Source organism: Pelophylax lessonae, assembly GCF_965119305.1.
Source record: "Pelophylax lessonae genome assembly, chromosome: 1".
In the NCBI taxonomy this organism is placed as follows: Eukaryota; Metazoa; Chordata; class Amphibia; order Anura; family Ranidae; genus Pelophylax; species Pelophylax lessonae.
The window spans coordinates 609,069,559-609,082,572 of NC_138768.1; the positions used below are offsets into that span (position 1 = coordinate 609,069,559).

Genomic DNA, 13,014 nt, shown 5'->3' on the forward strand with positions numbered 1-13,014 from the left:
CTAGTATCAAAAAAAAAAAAAAAATTAATATATATCCCATAGTTTGCAGATGCTCGAACTTTTACACAAAATCAATCAATATACTTATTGGGATTCTTTTTTTTAATACATTTTGACCAAAATTTCTATGGAGATTTTTATTTTTTTATGGGATGTGTTTTATAGCAGAACGTAAAAAATATATATTTGTTTTCAAAACTGTTGCTCTTTTTTAGTTTATATAATAAAAAATAAAAAATCCAGTAGTGATCAAGTACCAACAAATGGAAGCTTTATTTGTGTAAAAAAAAAAACAACAAAACAAAAAAACAAATTTCGTTTAGGTACAGCATTGCATGACCAGTAAAATTGTCAGTTAAAGTAGCGCAGTGCCGTATTGCAAAAAATGGCCTGGTCATGAAGGGGGGGGGGGGGGGTAAATCCTTCCAGAGCTGAAGTGTTTATACAGGAATTATATTATATATACAGTTTGCACAGCACTTTACAATATAAAGGGAGACAATAAAATAAGAGAGGGTGAAGAGGACTATGCTTAGAAGAGCTTCCAATCTAATAGATGACAACACAAGACGACACTGAGTAGGCACCATGCACTTGCAGTCACCTGATGCTAAGTGTGATGGTAATGACTTGCTGAGAATAGAAAGTACTCATGATAGGCCCCATGAATCATCAGGCAGGCTATTGATAAGGGATAGTAAGGAGCTGTCATCACACCTGGCCCTTCATCTTAGGATGTAGGAGGTGGAGGGATCTGAGTCAGGGCTGGAGAATGGAGTGGGAGGGAGAGGACAGTGATGTCAGGCTGGGAGGAGGAGGAGGAGAGTCGGAGGAGGAGATCGCTCCGATTGAAGACAGAAGGAAAAAAAAGGGGTCGGGCAGGGATCATGAGGACTACTGTAAACACAGAGCCAGGACTCAGCACACGAGGAGGCACCCGGGACCTGCTGCCATCCCTACATACCAGCGCCTCTGTCAGGTGGGTGCACCCTGCTCATCAATGCTGGACGGGGGGTCATGGGCAAAGTTTTCCTGGGGCTCATACACTTAGGGGTGGGCATCATAGGGTACTGTCACTGTGTCTTCCAAGTCCACCATAGGGCACTACCAATGTGTCTTCCATCCCAGGGCACTGCCAATGTGTCTCCTAAAGTACATTAGATGGCATTATCGATGTGTGCGCACTAAGTGCTTCGGATGGCATTGGCAGTGTGTATTCTAAGTGCTTCAAATGGCACTGTCAGTGTGTGTTCTAACTCCATCGGATGACAATATCAAAGTGCGTTCTAAGTGTATTAGATAGTGATATCAGTGTTTGTTCTAAGTGCATCAGATGGCACTTCCAATGTGTCTTCTAAGTGCATCAGATGGCACTATCAGTGTGTGTGTATCAAGTGCATCCGATCGCACTGCCAATGTGTGTTCTAAGTGCATCAGATGGCACTATCAGTGTGTGTGTATCAAGTGCATCCGATCGCACTTCCAATGTGTGTTCTAAGTGCATCAGATGGTGATATCAATGTGTGTTCTAAGTGCATCAGATGGTGGGGTTATCAATGTGTGTTCTAAGTGTGTTCTAAGTGCATCAGATGGATACATCAATGTGTGTTCTAAGTGCATCAGATGGGGATATCAAAGTGTTTTCTAAGTGTGTTCTAAGTGCATCAGATGGTGATATCAAAGTGTTTTCTAAGTGTGTTCTAAGTGCATCAGATGGTGATATCAATGTGTGTTCTAAGTGCATCAGATGGTGATATCAATGTGTGTTCTAAGTGCATCAGATGGTGATATCAAAGTGTTTTCTAAGTGTGTTCTAAGTGCATCAGATGGTGATATCAATGTGTGTTCTAAGTGCATCAGATGGGGATATCAATGTGTGTTCTAAGTGGATCAGATGGGGATATCAATGTGTGTTCTAAGTGGATCAGATGGTGATATCAAAGTGTTTTCTAAGTTCATCAGATGAGGATATCAATGTGTGTTCTAAGTGCATCAGATGGTGATATCAAAGTGTTTTCTAAGTGTGTTCTAAGTGCATCAGATGGTGACATAAATGTGTGTTCTATGTGCACCCCATGGCACTGCCAATGTGTGTTCTAAGTGCATCAGTTGGCCATATCAATCTGTGCTGTAAGTGCATTGGATGGCGGTATCAATGTCTGTGCACTAAGTGCATCAGATGACACTGCCAATGTGTCTGATCTGAAAACACTAGATGGCACTACTAACTTGCATGCTCTGAGTGCACCAGATGGCAATACCAATGTGTGTGCCCTCAAAATTCAGATGGCAATGTGTGTGCTCTGAATGCATCAGTGCCAAAATCAGTGTGTGTGCACTAAGTGCATCAGATAGCACTGCCAATGTGTCTGATCTGAATGCATCAGATGGCACTACCAATGTGTCTGATCTGAATGCATCAGATGGCACTACCAATGTGTCTGATCTGAATGCATCAGATGGCACTACCAATGTGTCTGATCTGTAATGCATTAGATGGCACTACCAATGTGTCTGATCTGAATGCATCAGATGGCAATACCAATATGTGTGTGCTAAATGCGTGAGTTGGCATTGTTAATGTGTGTGCTCTGAGTGCATCAGATGGCAATAGCAGTGTGTGCTCGGTGCATTAGATGGCACTGCCAATGTGAGTGCAATGCAAGGCATACCTTCTTATACTTGGCTACAACCATAGTGGGCTCACATGCACATACTTTCCAGCTAGAAATACATAGAAATGGTGTTATGGATCCCCCCAGCCTATAAGCAGTACATTGTGACTCCTAAGCATGAAATGACTTACATTCTTGTCTTTAGTGTGAGCTGTCAGATGGACATTCCCATTCATACCCATGTGCCTGTGCCTACAGTCCTATACTGTTCTTTACTCCCCTGCAACATTCCTTCTACATGACTGGGGAGGGTGAGGTAACCTACATTTATTATTTCCTGCTAACAGAGAGGAGAAATAATGTATCATAATATAGATATTTTGCTTTCCTTTCTCTCTTGTAGATGTATACTTCCAGCTTTGTTTCTGGAGTGTGTAGAATTGTATCACATAGCACTTTGTTTAGTCTCTGGAAGTCCCCAGCATGACAACTACAAACATGCTGCATGTTGGCTCTGCAATCAGTGTATTGGAATGGTGTCATCTGTCATTGCAGTGACAGCAGAGACACACAAAACTAGTACAGGTCTTTCCATGCAGCTTGTCACACCTGTTGTACCTGAATTTCCCACCCTGTGTCCCCCTCACTGCTCCACTGTCCTTGTATGGAGCACAAAGTGCAGCCTTCATTCTGGATTGGAAGTGTAAAAAATGACAATACACAATTTGGGATTAGCTGTCATTCTTTAAAGCTGAACTCCAGGCGCAAAAACTTTCCGTTAAAGTGTAAGTCCACCCTAAGGCCCCTTTCACACACGCTGTCCGTTTGTCTGTTTTTCATCCATCCGTTGACGGATGAAAAACGGACATCAATGCATCTCTATGTAAAAACGGATGACAACGGATGAAAAACGGATGACAACTGACGAAAAACGGATGACAACTGACGTTGTGTGAAAGGGGCCTAAAACTAAAATCCCTGCATCTATAGACATCCACCATCTAACACTAACCTATCTAGCCCTGTATAGAAGAAATCAGTATACTTACTTGTATACTTATCTTTTTTATGCCGACCCGACCCGATCTCCAGTGGCAGAAGCTCTGCAGAGGACACGGCCAACAACGGCTGTGAAATGGATGGGGACTCACGTCACCCATAGACTTACTATGGGGCTTCCGTTGTCTGATGTGTCCTCTGCACCCACCTCCACAGCTCAGCATGGGATCAGGTCGGATCGGCTTCAAAAAAAGGTGTGTATACTGATTTCTTCTTTACAGGACTGGATAGGTTAGTGTTAGATGTCTGTAGATGCAGGGATTTTGGTGTTAGGGTAGATTTTCACTTTAACCACTTAAGCCCCGGAAGATTTTACCCCCTTCCTGACCAGGGGGTATTTTGCGATTCGGCACTGCGTGACTTTAACGGACAATTGCGCGGTCGTGCGACGCTGTACCTAAACGAATTTGACATCCTTTTTTTCCCACAAACAGAGCTTTCTTTTGGTGGTATTTGATCACCTGTGCGATTTTTTGATCACGCGCTATAAACAAAAAAAGATCGTCAATTTTGCAAAAATAACAATATTTTTCACATTTTTTTATATGAAATTCCCCCCAAAAAAAAAGTAAAAATCAAAATTTTTTAAAATTTTCGGCCAATTTGTTTTATACTACCTATGTTTGGTAAAAAAAAAATCGCAAAAAGCGTATTTTGATTGGTTTGCGCAAAAGTTATCGCGTTTACTAACAAAGGGAAAGATTTTTGTCATTTTTGTTGGTTTTTTTTTAACGCGTAATGGCGGCGATCTGCGATTTTTTTTGCGGTACTGCGACATTGGGGCGGACAGATCGGACCCTTGACTGACATTTGTGACACTTTTGGGGTTACCAGTGACATTTCTACAGTAATCAGTGCTATACATATGCACTGTTACTGTAAAAAATACACTGGTTGTGAAGGGGTTAACTTTATTTGGGAGGGAGGGGCTGTGTGTATCCCTAGGGGCATGCTTTCTACTGTGATTGGCTGTGGCTTGAGCTGTAAGGACACTGATCAACGGATCTACATACTAGATCCGTGTGATCAGTGTCTTTACAGCGAGGAGAATGACAGGTGGCTTGTTTACACAAGCTGCCTGACATTCTCCCTCTCCCCCGCCGATCGCCGAGTGACCGGCGGACATCGGGTCCGCTGGTCACACGTGCGGGGGGGTCCGTGACCACGCGGGAGCGGGAGCGCGCCTCCGGGGGCGCGCGCTCGCTCCCTAGACCCTCACAAGCTAGTGACGTAGCCCTACGTCACTTTGCCTGTGAGGGGCTGACTGCCGACGTAGATCGGCGTTAGGCAGTCGGCAAGTGGTTAAAAGAGAAGTATTGGATTCTTTTCTTTTTTTTAGAGAATCATTCCTACCTAGGTGGATGTAGCATCAATCTGATGCTGCATCTGTCCCCCAGCAGCGCTAAGACTGAGAACTGAGCGATCAAATACTGCTGATCGCTCGGTACTCAGAGCTCTGTGATTAGAGATCTGGTGACTGTCAGTCATTGGCTCTCTGCTCTGCCTCCCCGCGCTCACTGGATTGCCTGGCTGTGGAGGGGGCGGGAGCGGCTGGCTCAGGCTCATTGTCACAATCTTGCCTGAGCCTTGACAGTCTCTGTGACGTCAGCCAAAAGCGAACTTCAGCCTGCTGTCTGCTGAAAATGGGTCAGAGGAGTGCAGAATGAACTGCACTCCTGTGATCCACAAGAGGAGTACAGCCAAACAAGCTTTGGCTGTACAACTCCTTTAAGGCTGCATTCACATGTCAGCGTATGGATCGCGGGCAGAATCGCCGCGATTCCGCCCGCGATCCGGAGATCATTGCAAATGATGCGTTGTGCGTTGTCCGTGTGCGTTGCCCGTGATTTGCAATAGCACCCCAAACGCTGAGCGATGTTGCCGCGATTTCCGCCTGCCGAATCGTGGTAACATTGCGCAAAAAAGATCGCGGACGCAATACGCTCCAAAGAAGCTCTTGTACTTTTTTGGGCGTAATGCGTCCCGCGATTTTTTTTGCGTGATGTTACCGCGATTCACCAGGCGGAAATCGCGGCAACATCGCTCAGCGTTTGGGGTGCTATTGCAAATCACGGGCAACGCACAGGCGTCCTGCGATTTGCAATGATCTCCGGATCACGGGCGAAATCGCAGCGATTCTGCCCGCGATCCATAAGCTGACATGTGAATGCAGCCTTAAGCAGTATTAAAGTGATACTAAAGTCTCAGCTTTTTAAATTTAAAAATAACAAACATGTTATACTTCTCCCCTCTGTGCAGTTGGTTTTACACAGAGCAGCCCAGATCCTCCTCTTCTCGGGTCCCTCTTCGGCTCTCCTGGCTCCTCCCTCCTGTTGAGTGCCCCCACAACAAGCAGCTTGCTATGGGGGCACCCGAGCCCCGTGTGTCCATTCAGACATGGAACTATGGCCCGGGCCCCAGCCCTTCTCTCTCCTCATTGGCTCATTGACGTTGAATGACGGCAGCGGGAGCCAATGTCTAAGCCAATGAGGAGGGAGAGTCCCGGGTAGCTGAGTCTCTCTTGCAACATTGTTGGATCGAGATGGTCTCAGGTAAGTATTGGGGGGGTTATGGGGGCTGTTGCACACAAAAGGTTTTTTATCCTAATACCTAGAATGCATTAAGATAACAAAACCTTCTGACTTTACAACCACTTTAAACCCAAAACCAAAAATGAAATCTATTGCAGCTTACCAATCATTAGATGTGGTGGCTGCATTCGTTTTTTTATTTCTAGAGCTTTTTTTCCTTTTGTTTTCACCTGTAGAATTGGCCAGTAACACACCTCCTGCATTAAAGTGCCCCCACTCTGGATGAATGAGCACAGAGGCCACCTTTGGACAGCAGCATTGTCAGTCTAGGGCAGTGATTGGCAACCTTGGCACCCCAGATGTTTTGGAACTACATTTCCCATGATGCTCATGTACTCTGCAGTGTAGTTGAGCATCATGGGAAATGTATTTCCAAAATATCTGGGGTGCCAAGGTTCACCATCACTGGTAAAGGGGAAGAAAAGTGTTAGATGTACTAGCAGATATAGATATACTAACGAACTTAAGCCAAACGCCATCTAACACTTTTTAAGCAGATACAGCAAACAGTTTTTTTTGTTTGTTTTGGAATAAATGTTTTAAATTAAAAAAAAAAAAAAAAAAAAATCTGATCATTGTAACCCCTGTCAGTGCTAAATGTATTGTCTCAACCTTCTAACTGATACATTTGCAAGAGCGCTTGTTCTGTTGAAAAACAACAGACTTACTGGCTGGATCAACAGGTGAAAATAGAAGAAAGAAAAAAAGGAAACAAATTCAGCCATCTCATTTAAGAACTGGTAAGCTGCAATGAAATAAACGCTTGAATTTAATACTGCCTAAAAGTGTTCTAATGCTAAAACTTTTTATTTTAACCACTTGCCGTCTGCTCACTAGAGCTCTACTGCGGCAAAGTGGCTCGATAACGTCTGACGACGTAGACCTACGTCGCCAGACATTCCCCTTTCTCGGTGGCGCGTGCGCGCCGCCGGAGGCTTGCTCCTGCTGTATTCAGTTACAGCGGGAGTCGGGCCAGGGGAGGAGCAGCGGCGATCGAGTCTGGAGATCCGCCTGCTTGTGTAAACAAGCTGGCGGATCTCCTAAGTGACAGGCAGGGTCAGATTGCAGGATTCAGCATAGCTGAACCTGCGATCTGTCCCTGTGTCACATAGTCCCCTCCCCCCACACACGTTAGTAAGCACCAGGCATACATTAACCCCTCCCTCTCCAATAAAAATTAACCCCTTCCCTGCCAGTGTCATTTTTACAGTAACAGTGCATATTTATAGCACTGATTACTGTAGTAATGTCACTGGTACCCCCAAAAGTGTCAAAAATGTCAGTCAAGGGTCCGATCTGAAAGCCACAATGTCGCAGTCCCACCAAAAAAAATCGCAGATCGCCGCCATTACTCGTTAAAAAAAAAAAACACCAAAAATGACAGAAATCTTTCCCTTAGTTAGTAAACGCAATAACTTTTGCGCAAACCAATCAAAATACGCTTATTGTGATTTTTTTTACCAAACATATGTAGCAGAAAACAAATTGGCCAAAAATTTGAAAAAAATTTTTACATTTTTTTGGGGGGGAATTTCATATAAAAAAATGGGAAAAATATTGTTATTTTTTCAAAATTTACGCTCTTTTTTTGTTTATAGCGCAAAAAGTAAAAATCGCACAGGTAATCAAATACCACCAAAAGAAAGCTCTGTTTGTGGGAAAAAAAGGACGTCAATTTCGTTTGGGTACAGCGTCGCACGACCGCGCAAATTGTCAGTTAAATTCGCACAGTGCCAAATCGCAAAAAGTGGCCTGGACGTAAGACAGCAAAATCCTCCAGTGATTAAAAAGTTTACAGCTTGCTTTTTTTCCTTGGAATTAAGCCTGTGTGTCTCCCCTCTCGTAGCAAGCAGCTTGCTGTGGGGGTAGACGGAGAAGAGGAGGAGCCAAGAGCACAGGCATTGAACTTCAGAGGAGGAGGATCGGGGGCGTTCTGTGCAATAACTTTGCACAGAGCAGGTAAGTATGACATGTTACATTTTTTAATGTGAAAAAATGACTCTAGAATAAATATATAATAAAAATAAATATAAGCTTTTAAGATATTTCTCAATAGTCACAAAGGATATCAATCCACGTTGCATGCACTAAATATATTTGTAAACCCAGACATTACTTTGTAAAAGTAACATTGATATCATCGCTGTGCTGTACCTAGCCTATGTAGAGAGCAGAGCTTTGGAAGTGACCCACCTGCTTCAGGCTGCCTGCATAAAACAAGAGGAAGGGGCGGATACAAGACCAGTCACCCTGTAGAAGGAGAGAGAGCAGCAGTGATCAGTCTTATCTTACAGGAAATACCTGCATAGAGGTAAAGTTTCATCTAGGATTATTGCACGGATCTGGATGAAATACATAAAGCACAGAAAGATTGAAGAAAGAAAACACATGCCTCTTATATTTAGACAATACTTGTTTTTTCTAGAGTGTGGCTTTAACTATAGCAGGAACAATAAATCTCCATGTATAATTTCAATGCAGAAGTGCTTATTGGATAAAAGAGTGCAAAGTACAGTAATGTGCAGAAAACTACAGGAACTAACTAGATTTCACCTTTCATCAGTTCCTTAAAGTCTTGGTAAAAATAGGTGATTTCTGATTGGATGCCATGCATTACTACTCTTTGTACATTACTCTCTTCCTTAAACAGGAGCTCCAGGCTCCCCCCATAAAGATTAAAAATCAGCAGCTATGAATACTGTAGCTGCTGACTTTTAATATAAGGATACTCACCTATCCAGGGATCCAGCGATGTCCTCACCCGAGCCGATTCTTCAGTAGGCTTCAGGTGCAGGTGCATGTGTCGGTGCTGGTGCCGTCACCGTAAGTAAGGGAAACAGACAGTTTTGTGTGCTTTGTGAATGGTCCCACAGTCTTCTTGGACCTGTAATGTGTCCCAGAAGGCTTCAGGGGAAGGAGGGGGGGCCAAACTTTCAGCTCAGATTGCAAAGTTGGAGTGGGTACCTGCCAAAGCCAGGAAGCCGCTCCCCCAAAAAAGTGCAAAATGTGGCATTGGAAAGGTGGAACTTGCCCTTTTGGGTGAAGTTCAGCTTTAATAAATATACCACTGTAATTCCATAGTGAGACAGATAATTCCCTTGTTAAGAAGTATTGCGTTGGTAATCATTTATTGAAATATTAAATGTTTAAAGTGTTTGTAAAGGTACAAGGTTTTTTTACCTTTATGCGCTGTATGCATAAAGGTAAAAAAACCTTCTGTGTGAAGTAGCAGCCCCCCCAGCCCCCCTAATACTTACCTGAGCTCAATCTCAGTCCAGCGTTGTCCACAAGAGCCTTTCCTCTCCTAGGATTCGCACTCCTGATCGGCTTTTGGCAGCAGTGGGGGCCATTGGCTCCCACTGCTGTCAATCACAGCCAGTGAGCCAATCAGGAGGGGGCGGGGGCAAACCCCAGATCTGTGTGTGAATGAATACAAAGTCAGGAGCACACCTGCTTTGGTGCCCCCAGAGAAGCTGCTTGCTGTTGGGGCACCCGGCAGGACAGAGGTGCCAGGAGGGCCGGCTTGGGAACCAAGAACAGGAGGACCCGGGCTGCTCTGTGCAAAACCATTACACAGAGCAGGTAAGTATAACATGCTTGTTATTTAAAATAAAATAAAACAAGTCTTTAACCACTTCCCGTCCGCCCTATAGCAGATTGACGGCGGGAATGTGGTTGTATTATCCCGACCGGACGTCATATGACGTCGGCAGGATAATGCGCTCTGCGCGCCCCCGGGGCGCGCGAAGAGCGGCGATCGGTGATGCGGCCTGTCACACTGACACACCGCATCTCTGATCTCTGTAAAGAGCCTACTGACGTAGGCTCTTTACCATGTGACCAGCCGTGTCCAATCATGGCTGGTCACATAGTAAACAGGAAGAGCCGTTGATCGGCTTTCCTCAGTACGTGCCTGACAGGCACGAGTAAAGGAGCGCCGATCGGCGGCTCCCCTGACAGGCAGGGGATCGGCACTGGTAATCAGATCATTGATTACCGGTGCAGACCCTCGGGGGGGGGGGGTGCCACTAGAACCACCAGGGATGCCCACCCATGACCCCAGGGATGCCCACCCATGACCCAAGGGATGCCCACTATGGCCACCAGGGATGGCAATCAGGGCTCAGGGAGCCCCCAGTGCCCTCCACAACAGTGCTGCCCATCAGTGCCCTCCCCATCAGTGCTGCCCACCAGTGCCCACCATTTCCATCTATCAGTGCCGCCCACCAGTGCCCATCATTGCCCACCAGTGCTGCCTATCAGTGCCCATCAGTGCCAATCAGTGCTGCCTATCAGTGCCCACCAGTGCCGCCTATCAGTGCCCATTAGTGCCTATCAGTGCCACCTATCAGTGCCCATCAATGCCGCCTATCAGTGCCCACCAATGCTGCATATCAGTGCTACCTATCAGTGCCCATCAGTTCCGCCTATCAGTGCCGCCTATCAGTGCCACCCCATCAGTGCCACTCCATCAGTGCCACCCCATCAGTGCCTCCTCATCAGTGCCTGTCAGTGCAGCCTCATCAGTGCTCATCAGTGCAGGAAAAAACGTATTTATTTACAAAATTGTATAACATAAACAAAAAAACTTTTTTTTTTTTCAAACTTTTCAGTCTTTATTTATTTGTTTAGCAAAAAAGAAAAAACCTTGCGGTGATCAAATACCACCAAAAGAAAGCTCTATTTGTGGGAGGAAAATGACATAAATTTGGTTTAGGTACAGTGTTGCATGACCGCGCAATTGTCATTCAAATTGCAACAGTGCTAAAAGCTGAAAATTGGCCTGGGCAGGAAGGGGGTGAAAGTGCCCTGTATTGAAGTGGTTAATATCACTTTAACATTTCCTGTTAATACCTGCTAACAGTATGCATAATGGAAGTAGAGGAATAAGTAGATTGGGTGGCACGAACGCTCAACCCCTTTTTTCTAAGGAGGTAATAGGTATAATAATAAACTATTGGTACAATTGGAGGAATAGGTACAATAATAAACTATTGTAGCAAACAACATAATTCTCTTCTTTTCTATGCACATAAATGCTGTCCATACATACATATGTATCTCACAAAAGTGAATACACCCCTCACATTTTTGTAAATACAGTATTTTATTATATCTTTCCATGTGACAACACTGAGGAAATGAGACTTTGCTACAACGTAAAGTAGTGAGTGTACAGCTTGTATAAGGGCTCTTTCACACGGTCCGCCTCCGTAGGCGGATCCGTGTTGCTCAGCGGGGATCGATCCGCGATCCCCGCTGCCCTCTTTGGGGGATCGGATGAGAGCGGACCGCTTGTCCGCTCTCATCAGATCCGATCCGATTACTGAACGGATGGAAAGATAGGGTTTCCATCCGTCCAGATTTCATGCACAGGATCGGATGCGGATGGCAGCGGGTGTCAGCGGAGGTGTCTCCGCTCACACTCACTGCCCCATAGAGCTGCATGGAGGATCCGATCAGATCCGCCTAAAAAACTGACAGGCGGATCTGATCGTGTGAAAGAGCCCTAACAGTGTTAATTTGCTGTCCCCTCAAAATAACTCAACACACAGCCATTAATATCTAAACCGCTGGCAACAAAAGTGAGTACAACCCTAAGTGACAATGTCCAAATTGGGCCCAATTAGCCATTTTCCCTCCCCGGTGTCATGTGACTCCTTAGTGTTACAAGGTCCCAGGTGTTAATGGGGAGCAGGTGTGTTAAATTTGGTGTTATCGCTCTCACTCTCTCATACTGGTCACTGGAAGTTCAACATGGCACCTCATGGTAAAGAACCTGAGGATCTGAAAAAAATAATTGTTTCTCTACATAAAGATGGCCTAGGCTATAAGAAGATTGCCAAGACCCTGAAACTGAGCTCGAGCATGGTGACCAAGACCATACAGCGGTTTAACAGGACAGGTTCCATTTAGAACAGGCTTTGCATTGGTCGATCCAAAGAAGTTGAGTGCATTTAATCAGCATCATATCCAGAGGTTGTCTTTGGGAAATAGAGGTATGAGTGATGTCAGCATTGCTGCAGAGGTTGAAGTGCTCAGACCATATGCCGCACACTGCATCAAATTGGTCTGCATGTCTCTCGTCCCAGAAGGAAGCCTCTTCTAAAGACGATGCACATGAAAGCCCGCAAACAGTTTGCTGAAGACAAGCAGACTAAGGACATAGATTACTGGAACCATGTCTTGTGGTCTGATGAGACCAAGATAAACTTATTTGGTTTAGATGGTGTCAAGCATGTGTGGTGGGAACCAGGTGAGGAGTTCAAAGACAAGTGTGCCTTGCTTACAGTCAAGCATGGTGGTGGGAGTGTTATGGTCTGGCACTGGGGAGCTACAGTTCATAGAGGGAACCATGAATGCCAACATGTGCTGTGACATACTGAAGCAGAGCATGATCCCCTCCCTACGGAGACTGGACCTCAGGGCAGTATTCCAACATGATAATGACCCCGAACACACCTCCAAGACTACCACTGCCTTGCTTAAGAAGCTGAGGGTAAAGGTGATGGACTGCCCAAGGATGTCTCCAGACCTAAACCCTATTGATCATCTATGGGGCATCCTCAAATGGAAGGTGGAGGAGCGCAAGGTCTCTAACATCCACCAGTTCTGTGAGGTAATCATGAAGGAGTGGAAGAGGACTCCAGTAGCAACCTGTGAAGCTCTGGTGAACTTCCATGCCCAAGGGGGTTAAGGCAGTGCTGGAAAATAATGGTGGCCACACAAAATATTGACACTTTGGGCCC

At 45.2% G+C, this 13,014-nt stretch overlaps 1 protein-coding gene across 1 annotated transcript in view; it reads left to right on the forward strand.

The window, feature by feature from the left end:
• The first annotated feature begins 845 nt into the window (after positions 1 to 845).
• SGMS2 (sphingomyelin synthase 2) overlaps positions 846 to 13,014 on the forward strand; it is an 87,052-nt gene continuing 74,883 nt past the window's right edge. The window contains exon 1 of the mRNA XM_082242973.1: positions 846 to 979. The gene's annotated coding sequence lies outside the window, so the exon portion shown is untranslated. The remainder of the gene's footprint in view (positions 980 to 13,014) is intronic.